Source organism: Harpia harpyja, chromosome Z, assembly GCF_026419915.1.
Source record: "Harpia harpyja isolate bHarHar1 chromosome Z, bHarHar1 primary haplotype, whole genome shotgun sequence".
NCBI lineage: Eukaryota > Metazoa > Chordata > Aves > Accipitriformes > Accipitridae > Harpia > Harpia harpyja.
The window spans coordinates 60763989-60779056 of NC_068969.1; the positions used below are offsets into that span (position 1 = coordinate 60763989).

Genomic DNA, 15068 nt, shown 5'->3' on the forward strand with positions numbered 1-15068 from the left:
TAAGATTTCATAATATGCTGAGATCTCATATTTTTTCTGCTTATCCCTCCAGTGAATGGTTCACTTTGCAGTTGACAATGCAGTTATGAAGGCCCCGCTCAGTGACTCACTATTTACCCAACCAGCCAAATTATTTAGTTTAAATTATCATACTTTCTGGCCCAGGTGATTCTCATGATCTTCCAGGAGATCTCGTGAGCCACCATGAGCCCTGCTCCCCAAAGCAGCAATGATGTCCTCTGATGAATCATTTCACATGCTTCTGCCGAGCCACTGTGACCACAAACTGTGACTTCTTGAACACAGATATTTAAACAAACCTTCTGCCTTCCCATGACACTAAGAACAGACATACTAAAAAGTCCCAAGACTTTTCTGAGAGAGAGGGTATGTTGCAGGCTTTTTATCAATTGCAAGCTAATGAAGGCAGCAGGACCACTTTCAGATACTGACTTGAGCAAGTTCAAGAGACGTGACCGGAAAAGTCCACAGTTCACCCAAATAATTAAGCACAGTGATGCAAATGCAAGTGCTGTGTCATGGAGCTGCCAAGCTCCAGACAACCAGAAAGCTCCAGTGGTGCAGCATTGTTCAAGAGTCTGTGTGCATGCCGTTGCACAGTTGCCAGATACTATTTCTCTAACCACCCATTCCTGATGCCTGTTGGGGTCAAGATACCAAGTCAGAAAGACCCCAGATGGACTTATGTCCTTAAAAGTCAGCAGCTAAACAAAAATGATTCTGCCTTTCAGGATCTGTGACTACAATCCACAGAGCTGTAAGTCCTTCACATAACTGAATTTACAGCAGCTTCCAGTTAGCCAGCAGATTTTGAAACATCTTTGTGCGATGTGCCCCTTCTTCTGCCTCATTATAACACAACCTGTCCCTTAGCCTGTCTGGCACGACAGTTGCAGGTCATAACTGGGACATCTACGAGGCCTTCAGAGGAAGACTGGACAAGAAAAGCAGAAGCAACAGCCTTCTTTGCTTAGTATACTCAGACAGAAGATTAAAAGTTCCTCCTGAGGCTGGACCTGCAAGTTTCTTTGGCACATAAGGCTGCAGAAAAACTAACTGCCAAAAATAAGAGCAGACAGTGGTCAGCCTCCTGTAACCATAGGGCACCCAGTAAGCATACTGAAGACGCAACACTTGTCTCCAAAATGTGCGGGAGAAAATGTTGTCTGGAACAATAGATAATGGCTATTTTTGGAGGGATCCTTCTGCCTCTGGTGCTTGGAGGACATGGGCTATGCCACCAATACACACAGCACACCCTCAACAGGGAGCCTGTCTGTTTCTAAGTGAGACTACCAGTCCCCTGGAGTCCCATGCAGCTGGCACTGTCCCTGGAAGGTTTGCTTTTGCTAGACAATTCTTTGGAGGAACTTCACTCAAGGTTGCTTCTCCTCATCATTTTCCACATGAGGAGACCAGTGCCATGGACAAGGCAGTGGATGTTGTATACCTTGACTTTATACTGCCTTTGACACAATCTCCCATAGTCTCCTGTCCTGGGTTTGGTTGGGATAGAGTTAATTTTCGCAGGAAGCTGGGAGGGGGCACAGCCAGGACAGCTGACCTGAACTAGCCAAAAGGCTATTCCATACCATGTGACATCATGCTCAGTATATAACTGGGGAGCGGGCCGGGGGTGTGTTCTCTCTGTGGGGGGAGTGGCAGAGCATCAGGTTCTGGGTGGTGAGCAGTTGCACTGTGCATCACTCGTTTTGTATATTCTTTTATTAGTACTGTTGTTGTTGTAACTTCTCTCGTTGTGTTGTCCCAGTAAACTGTCCTTATCTCAACCCACGAGGTTCTATTTTTTTTTTTTCTTCTTTCTCCTTTCTGATTGTCCTCCCCATCCCACTGGATGGGTTGGGGAGGAGTGAGCGAGCAGCCTTGTGGTGCTTTATTGCCTGCTGGGCTTAAACCTCCACATCTCCTTACCACCAAACTGGTGAGATATGGACTGGATAAGTGGACAATGCAGTGGGTTGAAACTGGCTGGACAGCTGGTGATTGGTAACCAGTGGCATCCCTCAGGGATCAAGACTGGTACAAAGATGGTTTAATGTCTTCATCAATGACCAGGATGATAAGATGGTGTCTTCTCTCAGCAGATTTGTGGATGACACCAAATTGGGAGGAGTGGTCAGTTCATTGGAGGGAAAGGCTACTCTTCAGAGGGATCTGGAGAAATGGGCTACAGGAACCTGGTGAAGTGCAACAGGAGAAAATTCAGTCTTGCTTCTGGGATAGAATAACCCCATGCAACAATACAGGCTGGGGCTGACTGTCAGAGAAGCAGTTCTGCAGAAGAAGATCTCAAGGTCCTCGTGGACAGCAAGTCAAACATGAATCAGCAGTGTGTCCTTGCAGCAAAGAGGGCCAACTGCATCCAGGGCTGTATTGGTACATGCGTAGCTGGCACGTCCGGTAGAGTGATCCTTCCCCTCTATTCGGCACTTGCAAAACTGCATCTGGAGTACTGTGTCTAGTTCTGGTTCCCCAGTACAAAATGGACATTGACAGACTGGAGCAAGTCCACTGGAGGCCACCAGGATGGTCAGCAGTCAGAGCACATGATGTACAAAGAGAGGCTCTGGAAGAAGGAACAGTTCATCTTGGAGAAGAGAAGGGAAGTGGGACATCTTTTTGTTCACTACAAGTACCTGATCAGAGGATATAGAGAGGATAAAACCAGACCCTTCCCAGACATGCACAGTGACAGGACAAGAAACAATGAACACAAGTTAGAACGTGGGAAGTTCTGATTAAGTAGTAGGAAATATTTTTGCCATGAAGGTGGTTAAATACTGACGCAGGTTGCCCAGAGATGTTGTTAGATCATCCTTGGAGGTGGTCCAGACTTAACTGGGCATGGCCCTGAGCAATCTAATCCAATTAGACCTGCTTTGAGCCGGAGGCTGGACTAGAAGGTCTCTGGAGATCCCTTCCAACCTAAACTATTCTATGACATTGTAGCTCTAATAAAGGTGTTACAAAGTAAAAAAATACAGAAGGGGATGAAACTGCTGGATTTAGGCACAGAACTCAGTTTTTAATTGCAGTTTTTGAAAAAAAAAATCAGAACAGTCTGCTGCTCCAAATACATCTTCAATTCAGTTTACAGCTTGTACATTAGTCTGTCTAACAGAGGATACAAAGCAAAGCAAAGCAAATCTTTCACACCAGTTAGGCGTTCATATTAGAAGTATAAATGATCTCTCAGACTGTCAGGGGAACTCACATTAGACTGAAGGAGTGCAAATACATTTCTGGATAAAAAATTAAGGAGGTATTACTACCCACATGCAGTTTCTAATGCATTCAAAATGGTAAACTAAAGCATGTCCTAAAGAGCATGGCTCCTGGGTACGAAGTTGTCGTGGTTTAACCCCAGCCAGCAGCTAAGCACCACGCAGACGCTCACTCACTCCCCCCCCACCCAGTGGGATGCGGGAGAAAATTGGGAAAAAAAGTAAAACTTGTGGGTTGAGATAAGAACGGTTTAATAGAACAGAAAAGAAGAAACTAATAATGATAATGATAACACTCATAAAATGACAACAGCAATAATAAAAGGATTGGAATGTACAAATGATGCACAGTGCAATTGCTCACCACCCACCAATTAACACCCAGCTAGTCCCTGAGTGGCGATTCCCTGCCCCCCCTTCCCAGTTCCTGTACTAAATGGGACGTCCCATGGTATGGAATACCCCGTTGGCCACTTTGGGTCAGGTGCCCTGGCTGTGTCCTGTGCCAACTTCTTGTGCCCCTCCAGCTTTCTCTCTGGCTGGGCATCAGAAGCTGAAAAATCCTTGACTTTAGTCTAAACACTACTTAGCAACAACTGAAAACATCAGTGTTATCAACATTCTTCGCATACTGAACTCAAAACATAGCACTGTACCAGCTACTAGGAAGACAGTTAACTCTATCCCAGCTGAAACCAGGACAGTATCCACCCCTTATTCTATACCATTGACATCATGCTTACTTCCCATACCTTTAGTTACATCCTGGTCAATCATCATCACCTTTTCCATCCCTTTGAGACATATGAACAATGATATTATATATATATGTATACACACATAGAGATATCATTCCTTTAGTTTATGGGTTATGTTCATAAAATGTTCGTTGAGTTCATTTAGTTCCCGACTCTGGGCTCCATCTGTCATACCAGTCTTTCTGGGCAGGAGGGATGGAGCAAAGTCCTCTCAGTCGGTAGAGCAGAATTGGGCTTCAGTGCGGTGTGACAAGCAGGTGACATTTGACACAGCAGGAGGATGGTGTGCACCATTGGATTGTTGCATGCTGGAGTCAGTTCTGGTTCCATCACTACTGCGCTTCACTCAGTTTTATCATAGTTCATTCTAGCTTGATCTAAGTGATTCTTACTATAGTACTATGGATATAGCATATAGACTCATAGAATCATAGAATCATTTAGGTTGGAAAAGACCTTCCAGATCATTGAGTCCAACCATCATCCATGCCCACCAAACCATGTCCTGAAGTACCCCGTCTACTTGCTTTTTGAATACCTCCAGGGATGGTGACTCAACCACTTCCCTGGGCAGCCCATTCCAATGTCTGACAACCCTCTCAGTAAAAAAATTTTTCTAATATCTAACCTAAATCTCCCTTGCCTCAACTTGAGGCCATTTCCTCTCATCCTATCTCCAGCCACCTGACAGAAGAGACCAGGACCCACCTCACTACAACCTCCTTTCAGGTAGTTGTAGAGAGCTATAAGGTCTCCCCTCAGCCTCCTTTTCTCCAGACTAAACAACCCCAGTTCCCTCAGCCGCTCCTCATAAGACTTGTGCTCCAGGCCCCTCACCAACTTGGTTGCCCTTCTCTGAACACACTCCAGCAACTCATGTAACAGTTATATCAATGATAACATACAGTAGCAGGGTTATATAGCAACTAATATCATACAGTTTACTTCTGGCTATTCTCACCTAAAATCAAATCCCCTTGAGGCACACATCGGACTTCCCCATCTTTATATTTCAGCCATCACCCTCCATACCACAGGGGCTTTAACCACTTGGCTTGCTTAATTGCAGCACAGGTTTCACATTCATGGATAACCTGTGCGATAGTGTCCATGGTCAAGTCCACCCCTTGATCACGAGCCCATCTATATGTTGCATCTCTTCCCTGATGGCTTGAAGTATCATGGGCCCACTGAGCCATAAATAGCTCACCCTTATGTTGCCAGTCCACGTCCACTTGAGACACTTCAATCTTGGCAGCCTGATCCACCTGTTGGTTATTTTGATGTTCTTCAGTGGCCCGACTCTTGGGTATGTGAGCATCTACATGACGTACTTTTACCACCAGATTCTCTAGCCGGGACGCAATATCTTGCCACAGTGCGGCAGCCCAAATGGGTTTACCTCTGCGCTGCCACTTGCTCTGCTTCCATTGCTGTAACCACCCCCACAGGGCATTTGCCACCATCCACGAGTCAGTACAGAGATAAAGCACTGGCCGCTTTTTCAGCAATATCTGACGCTAACTGGATGGCTTTCACCTCTGTAAACTGACTCGATTCACCTTCTCCTTCAGCAGTTTCTGCGACTTGTTGTGTAGGACTCCATATAGCAGCCTTCCACCTCCGATGCTTTCCCACAATGCAACAGGATCCGTCAGTGAACAGGGCATATTGCCTCTCATTTTCTGGCAGTTTATTATACAGCAGGGCTTCTTCAGCACATGTCACCTCCTCCTCTGGCAGCATTCCAAAATCTTCACCTTCTGGCCAGTCCGTGATCACTTCCAAAATTCCTGGGTGGCTGGGGTTTCCTATGTGAGCCCATTGTGTGATCAGTGCAATCCACTTACTCCATGTGGCATCAGCTGCATGATGTGTAGAGGAGACCCTCCCTTTGAACATCCAGCCCAGCACTGGCAGATGGGGTGCTAAGAGGAACTGTGTTTCAGTACCAACCACTTCTGAGGCAGCTCGAACTCCTTCATATGCTGCCAATATCTCTTTTTCAGTTGGAGTATAGCAAGCCTCGGATCCTTGATATCCTCGACTCCTCGATATCCTCGACTCCAGAACCCCAGGGGTCAGTCTCGGGTCTCCCCAGGTGCTTTCTGCCAGAGGCTCCAGGTAGGGCCATTCTCCCCAGCTGCAGTGTAGAGCACATTTTTAACATCTTGTCCTGCCCAGACTGGTCCAAGGGCTACTGCATGAACAATCTCCCATTTAATTTGTTCAAAGGCTTGTTGTTGCTCAGGGCCCCATTTAAAATCATTATACTTCTGGGTCACTTGATAGAGAGGGCTTACAATCAGACTGTAATTTGGAATATACATTCTCCAAAAGCCCAAAACACCTAAGAAAGCCTGTGTTTCCTTTTTATTAGTCGGTGGGGACATAGCTGCTATTTTGTTGATCACATCCACAGGGATCTGACGATGTCCATCTTGCCATTTTATTCCTAAAAATTGGATCTCCTGTGCAGGTCCCTTGACCTTACTTTCTTTTATGGCAAAACTGGCTTTCAGAAGGATTTGGATTATTTTCTTCCCTTTCTCAAAGACTTCTTCTGCCGTGTTGCCCCATACAAAGATGTCATCAATGTATTGCAGGTGTTCCGGAGCTTCACCTTTTTCCAGTGCAGTCTGGATTAGTCCATGGCAAATGGTGGGGCTGTGTTTCCACCCCTGGGGCAATCGATTCCAAGTGTACTGGACAACCCTCCAAGTAAAGGCAAATTGTGGATGACACTCTGCTGCCAGAAGGATTGAGAAAAACGCATTAGCAATGTCAATTGTAGCATACCACTTGACTGCCTTTGACTCTAGTTTGTATTGAAGTTCTAGCATATCTGGAACGGCAGCACTCAGTGGTGGCGTAACTTCATTCAGGCCACAATAGTCAACTGTTAGTCTCCACTCTCCGTTAGACTTTCGCGCTGGCCACATGGGACTATTAAAGGGTGAGCGAGTTTTATTGATCACTCCTTGGCTCTCCAGTTGGCGAATCAACTTGTGGATGGGAATCAGAGAGTCTCGGTTGGTACGATATTGCCACCGGTGCACCATCGTGGTAGCAATTGGCACTTGTTGTTCTTCAACCCTCAGCAACCCCACAATCGAAGGGTCTTGAGAGAGACCAGGCAGGGTAGACAGCTGTTCAGTGCCCTCCGTCTCCAAGGCAGCTATACCAAAAGCCCATCAATACCCCTTTGGGTCCTTAAAATACCCTCTCCTGAGATAGTCTATGCCAAAGATACACGGAGCCTCTGGACCAGTCACAATGCGGTGTTTCTGCCATTCATTCCCAGTTAGGCTTACTTCAGCTTCCAATACAGTTAACTCTTGGGATCCCCCTGTCACACCAGAAATACAAATGGGTTCTGCCCCTTTATAACTTGATGGCATTAGAGTGCACTGTGTGCCGGTGTCTACTAGAGCCTTATACTCCTGTGGGTCTAATGTGCCAGGCCATCGAATCCACACAGTCCAATAGACCCGGTTATCCCTTTCCCCCACCTGGCTGGAGGCAGGGCCCCTCTAATTCTGGTCAGAGTATCCAGTATTCACTTCTTGTAAAATTGGCTCAGAAGTCCCTTCAAGAGGATCAGAAATAAGATCAGCCCTTCTACTCTGTTTGGAAACTGGAGCGGCATTTTCCCTGGTAGAATCCCCTTTCGTGGTGGTTTTTCCTCGCAGCTCACGTACCCGTGCATTTAGGACCGAGGTAGGTTTTCCATCCCATTCCCTCATGTCCTCTCCATGATCACATAGGTAAAACCACAGGGCACCTCACGGTGTGTACCTTCTATATTCTCTCTCTTGGGCACAGGAGCGCTCACTCCTAATAGCTGAGACATTGGTCCTTAGAGGTGGGGAAAAGGATATATCCTCTTTGAATTGCTGGAAATCCTCAGACAGCTTCTCCACAGCTGAAATGCAGGCTTGTAGGGAGGAGGAGAGATTTTCTTCGTATTGACGGAGTTGGCGAGCCACTTCATCCACTGTCGGTGCCTCTTCGTCTTTCCAGGTCATTATTGCCAGTGAGTTGGCAGAGGACAATGGTGCGCTCCGTACAAACTTTCACCACTTGGGTCGTGTGCATTGGACTTCATCTGGATCTTTGGGTAATTGTGGGTTGTCCGGGTCATAATGAATCGTCTCTAGCACAGCTAATTCCCTCAGATATTGGATACCTTTTTCCATGGTTGTCCACTTGCTTGATTGACATATAACATCTTCCTTAAAGGGGTACCTTTCCTTCACACTTGACAGGAGTCGCCTCCAGAGGCTGATGGCTTGTGTCCCTTTTCCAATTGCCTTGTCAATGCCACCTTCCCTGGCAAGCGATCCCAGCTGCTTGGCTTCCCTACCTTCTAATTCCAAGCTATTAGCCCCATTGTCCCAGCATCGGAGGAGCCAGGTGATAATATGCTCACCTATACGGCGGCCGAAACCTTTTCGCATATCCCGCAGCTCACTCAAGGATAGGGACCGGGTTATTACCTCTGGTTCTGCTTCTTCCTCCTGTTCCTGTGATGACTCTGGTTCACCTTCATCCTTCGCTAAGCGAACTGATTTTTTTCTATATTTCTTTTTCTGTATGGGGGCAACCGATACTGGTGCAGGTTGGTCCGCTGGTTCAGTTGCAGTATTGCTCGCTGGGTTTTGGATAACCGCAGCGTCTGTCGCCAAGATTTGGGTAGCAGCAGTGCTCATCACTGGTGCTGGAGGGACCGCAGTGCCTGTTGCCAAGGTTTGGGTAGCTGCTGTGCTCGTTGCTGCAGCTGGAGAGGCTGCAGTGCCTGTTGCTGACGTTTGGGTAGCCACAGTGCTCGTTGCCAGGGCTGGAGGTGTTGCGGTGCCCGTCACCAAGGTCTGGGTGGCCGCGATGCTTGTTGCCAGGGCTGGAGGGGCCACAGCGCCCATTGCCGAGGTTTGGGTGACCGCAGTGCTCATCGTTTTGTTGTTAGGTCCAGTGACCTTCTCTTCCCCTTGAGGGTACTGAGTGGTGTCGAACAGGGCTTGATAGGCATGGGCCAGGCCCCAGCACATTGCAGTGATTTGTATCTCTCTGGAGCTGCCAGGGAGACAGCATACCTTTTCCAAATATTTTACTAGTTCTTCCGGATTCTGCACTTGTTCAGGGGTGAATTTCCAAAACACTGGAGGTGCCCACTTTTCTAGGTACTTGCCCATACTACCCCACACACCCTGCCACTCATAATTATCTAGCCTCGGGGCAGATCTCTGGGTGATCTTCTTAAATAGTTGTTTAACCTTAAACAAGAGCTGAACCACATTCAGGAGCATGCTAATTCCTAGCAGTAGAGCTAAGACCATGCTGGTCTCAACATCCCAAGTGTATTCAAATTTTTCAAAATTCTCAAACACCATTGTAACTGGACTGAAGGAGAAAGGAGAGGGGAGGAGAGGTATCCCACCCATAGACTGGTTTTCCAAGGAGGAAAGGTAAATGCTGTAATTATTAATAGTTTCCCACAGATGGCTCCTGGAGTATAAACGTGACAATGTTGAGTGCAAATACTGGATTATCCCACAACCGATGACTTTATCATACCATAAACCAGTGTTATACAATACATCAAAGCGAAAACCTTAATCCACCTCCCACAGATGATAAGCAGCAGAAGAGGGACTACATACAGCAAGCGAGGTGATACATAACAGAACTTTAAAAACCAGAGCAACAACTCTAAGAACACATAAATCAACATAATGACCAGCGACTATTAGACCAATATAATGAATGCTTATAACAAATTTGTTTTAACAAGCTCTGGTCAGGTTTGTTGTTATCTCAACCCTTTATGCCCCACGTTGGGCACCAAAAAGGACTGTCGTGGTTTAACCCCAGCCAGCAGCTAAGCACCACACAGCCGCTCACTCACTCCCCCCCCACCCAGTGGGATGAGGGAGAAAATCGGGAAAAGAAAACTTGTGGGTTGAGATAAGAACGGTTTAACAGAACAGAAAAGAAGAAACTAATAATGATAATGATAACACTCATAAAATGACAACAGCAATAATAAAAGGATTGGAATGTACAAATGATGCGCAGGTCAGTTGCTCACCACCCGCCGATTGTCACCCAGCTAGTCCCCGAGCCGCGATTCCCCTGCCCCTACTCGCCAGTTCCTATACTAGATGTGACATCACATGGTATGGAATACCCCATTGGCCACTTTGGGTCAGGTGCCCTGGCTGTGTCCTGTGCCAACTTCTTGTGCCCCTCCAGCTTTCTCTCTGGCTGGGCATCAGAAGCTGAAAAATCCTTGACTTTAGACTAAACATTACTTAGCAACAACTGAAAACATCAGTGTTATCAACATTCTTCAGGTACTGAACTCAAAACATAGCACCGTACCAGCTACTAGGAAGACAGTTAACTCTATCCCAGCTGAAACCAGGACAGAAGTAAACACATACAAACACTACAGCACCATAGTAGTCCATCCACACAGACTGGGACTCATCTGTCTGCACCTGCCCTTACGCATTCATGGGAAACTCCTCCTAGATGAAGGAACAGGCTTTGATGAGAAAGTTATTAACAGAAAGCTTTTGACCTTCAGAATTAATCACTCAGGAGTCCTACCAAAGTCTTGCTCTCGCTCCACCAAGGTAAGGAACATGTGGAGTAGGTCTGCATACTAAGGCAGTCCTGGCCAAATGAAGTACCAGGGTGCTCCCACTTACTTCACTGAGTATCCCCTTTGTGCAGAACTCTGTGCACAGGCTCTGACATGAGATAACCAGTATTTGAAACTCCGTGCTACTTGGCAGTGCTTTTACCATGGAGCCTCAAAGAGGCAATCAGTTCTGGAGACTTTCTGCTGCCCTTGCAAAGGCCACCTTGCAGGTGACCAGGCAGCCCTGGTGCTCACTTAGATGATGCCACACTAACACCCCTCTCTCCACCCAGCTGTCTGAGAGAAGACATAGTTCAAGAGATGATCCCTACACTGTTTTCCCTGGGCTACAACCGTGAATCCATCGCTTTGTATGTCCAGGACTCAGCAGCTGCTGAGCCTTTCTGTGGCTCTGTGGAGGCACAGGTCTGATGCTATTTGTAACCATACAGAGTATGCTGCCTGTCAACCCTTCCCACCTAACATCCCCTTGATCATCTGAAGCATTCATGTTGTACTGGGCAACAGGTGTCAAACTTTATTGCCAGGTGTTCACTTCTGAGAGCAGTTCATCCACAGTTAAAAGCCAAGGTGCAATGCGTTGACCAGCCCTGCATTGACCGGCCTCTGCTGCCACCCGACACGGTTCTCCCATGAATCGCAATGGTAACAAAGTTTGACCAAGGAGGGAGCACTGAAACCTACAGCATTTGCCTGTCTGCCATGACCAGACCTGCTTGAATGAGCACAGGTTCATCCTGCACAGCGGTGCTCCTCTTTCTTTCTGTTGCTTGGCAAGAAAATTTAAAAGTCGTGAATTTTAGCAGTGGCACTGCCATAAACCTCTACTAAAAATCACAATATCTGCAAATAATATCTGCAGCCCTGGTTAATCTTAACCTAGGCCTCATTCATTAAAATGACATAATACAAATTTTTGTTCCTCCTGAATGGTCATTTAAGATTTATATGATTCTGTCTGCTTGTGTGCCCATCTTAATAAACAGGGAGGTCCTCCTCCTCCACTCATAAATTATCCATCAGATGTTTTAACTATTCAGTAACTCTAATACGTGAACGATAAAATAATAATGCTTTGAATAATAATGATAACCATGCATGCATAATAAAAATCTTTCCTGAAGATTTTGAGAGTATTCCCCGCCATAAATACAAACTTTTTCATATTGTGATTTTCAGTAACCAAACTTATGAATAAAATAATCTTTTATTTAGGTGTCAGAACACAGAGGTGGAAGGAGTGATGGAGGTGAAAGAGACTGATTCCATCAACCACATCCACTTTTGCCAGATTTGCTCTACTCTGTTTTGGAACTGAGGAAGAGCAATTGTACACACGTAATGCAGAAGAATTACACAGGATACACTTACTATTAATACAAAGCTACAGTCTATATCAATAGAAATTATACTCCTTAAACCTTGTATTTGGGGTCTAATTCAGCCCACAGCTACAGCTGTAACTTCAGTGAAGTTCTGGTGATGTGTCCTGAGGCAGAGATTGGCTCAAATCTTCCAGTTGTCTTTTATTTCCACTTCATGACTCAAGGATAAATGATAATGTTTTGTTTCATGTTATGACTTCCATTCATGTTAGAAATTATTTCAAGGTTATTGATTTTTTGTTTTCTTACAAGAAATAAAATTATATTTCACCTTTGTTTTTATATGCTAAAGATTTTGTGATTTGATTCCAATAATTTAGGGGTGGGGTTTGGATACACCTATATCAGTATATATAATGACATTTTTAATACTACGTCCATCTCTTTAAAGTACCTGACAGCCTTCTTTTTCCTTTTTGCAGAGCTCAGATTCAAAATTTCCCCATGTACTGTTCTTAAAACATTTTTATGCTTCAAGAGAATGCATCAGACAGGAAAGTTAAAAGAAAATCTGCAATGCATTTGTTATTTGCCCTCTTCTTAAAAATTCTTCACAGACTTCTGATTTTTGCCCTTGTTTCTTTTGTTCTCATATGGAATAATTTATTAACAGAGTTGTTGTCATTGTAACATATGCATACCTGCTCTGAAAAAAGATGTTACAGTTTCTGTTGAGAAAAATTAGGTGTCAGAAACCTTTCAGATTTTCATATTTATAGGCAACTATGTTCACATTATTTCCAAAGCTTTTTTGGAATCTTTTTAAGGAAGAAGAATCTGGGAGAAAATAATTCTTTTAGGGCTAATTCAATAGTGGCATAGCAGAACTGTCAATATGAGAAAGATGACACAATGTGGACCTTTGCATGAAATTTTTCTTTGCAATACAGGGGAAAATTTATTAATGGACAGAAAGTAGACAATTTGCAGTAGGTTCAAGCAGCATTACCTATTCTTGCAGTATTGTGCGAGGAGTCAGCAGCTTAGCCTTCTCTGGAAACAGTTTCAGACCCTTTCCAGTGCAGTGGCATTACTCTGATCTGTGATACAGTGACCCTCTGAGCAAAATCTCTGACTGCACTTGGCAGATAGTTCTTGCCATTCATCCATGGACAATCCTTACTGGATCCTGTTTCACAGAACACAGTCGTCTTTTACTGTTTTCTTCTGAGGGTTTGGCGGGGGGGGGGGGGGGGTGTCTCACCACTGTTAAGATTTTTAACCCATTTTTTCAGCACAGATATGTATGCATGACATTTCATTATTACCTGGGCGACATGCCTGATGCTATTCAGCACATCCACAAGCACATAAAGAGGGCAAGTCCTGCCAGGGTGCCCACACTAACATGGTTCAAAGCAAGGGCACACTCCTGCCCTGCAGGTGTGCTTTGGGATAGGAAGCTAGAGGATGCTTCATTGCCCCACTGCCAAGTAACAGTGGAGGAGGCAGTGCTCTTTGCAGGCATGGAGGCACAGACAGACAGGAACACATGTGTTACCAAATAAACACAGGCAGAGACATTGTCAAATGCCATGGAGCTGAGTGATGCCCCAGTCTTGCTCTCAGCCTGCCAGTGCCAGGGACAAACTCTAAATGTGACATCAGGTTGGACTAGCAAGAAGGCAAGTCTTCTAGGCAAATCAGGCAAATCCATGGAATAAAATCCAGCTTCTAACTTCAGGGATTCCCCAGGCTCAGGAAGACCCTGTGCTGGGAGCTGGGGACTATGGTAAGAAAGCTCACTGCATATTTGCCTTTCTCCTAGGTATTCACCAGTGGCCCACTGATAGGTTGGAGGCACTTTCAGTACCTTTCAGTGTTGTGTTCCTCTGAGTCTATGTTTTAGGTTTTAGACAGTAAAAACTCCCATTTCCATCCTAAGATGAGCAGTGTGGGACAGAGAACAAAATTTGGTTGCACTGGAGCAAGGAATCTGAAATCTGTTTCCATCCCAATGCACAGTGCAGTCCCAGAACACCAGCACCTGATTGCATGAAATGTTTTGGTTTTCGCTGAACTGGATGAACTGCAAATATGAGACACCTCTTTACTTGGATTCTTCCCAGAGCTTTTGATTCTTATCTTGCACCGGGTCCTCATGAAAGCTAGCCTGAGAGTTCCACAAGGGACAGAACCAGCTGGAGCAGTACAGAGCACAAAGGCACAAGACTTCCCTCTTAGGCTGCCCATGGAGCTCAAGAAGACCAATACCATCCCACTTGCTTGCATCTGGAGATGCTAAAGCAGCCAGAAAGAAATATTTTCTCAGTCAGGGAAAAGGGAAAAACAATGCAACCACTCATTTGTACATTCAGTACGAACATTATTTCTAACTGAAGAATAAACATATGGACCATAAGAGAGGTCCCGAGTACCCTTCCATGAGCTGTGACCGGAAGCATGTGAAGACAGCAAGCATAATATGATATTCTGCTAGCAGCTTCCCAAGTCAGAGATGGTGAGCTGTTGTATAATCTTCAGTGAACCTTTCTCCCATGACTTTAGCCAGCTGTTTTATGAGACTGTATAAAACTTGCAGTATGCACATCACCCTGTGACAAAGACTTCCCTGGGTGTGAGCTCCTTGGAGAGAGATATTTTCCAGTTTGATCTGAGCCACTACAAGTTAGTGTCTTTGCAAGCCCTCTAGTCCTTGGACCAGAAGAAAGAATGAGTTTCCTCTTCACTTTCCTGCATGCCATTTACCATTTCATAGACCTTTGGGTACTTTCCAGGTTTTCAACTCTGAAGAAGCCAGGATAGTAGAAACTATTCCTTATTTCATCCATACCACCACCTTCTGAACCTTTTCATCTTTGACCGTAACCCCTGTAACATTTGGGCAATCAACAATGGCATGAAATTTAACAAAAATAAATGCAGGATGCCGCACCTGGGACAGAGTAATGCTGGACACGAGTATAAAATGGGAGAGGAGTGACTGGAGAGCAGCCCTGCAGAAAGGGATCTGGGGGTGCTGGTTGGCAGC

The 15068-nt window shown here is 45.4% G+C and overlaps 1 long non-coding RNA gene across 1 annotated transcript in view; it reads right to left on the minus strand.

Annotated features, from left to right (window-relative positions):
- Positions 1-1664: 1664 nt before the first annotated feature.
- Positions 1665-15068, minus strand: part of LOC128137544 (uncharacterized) — a 44098-nt gene continuing 30694 nt past the window's right edge. The window contains exon 4 of the long non-coding RNA XR_008233725.1: positions 1665-2608. This is a non-coding gene — a long non-coding RNA (uncharacterized LOC128137544). The remainder of the gene's footprint in view (positions 2609-15068) is intronic.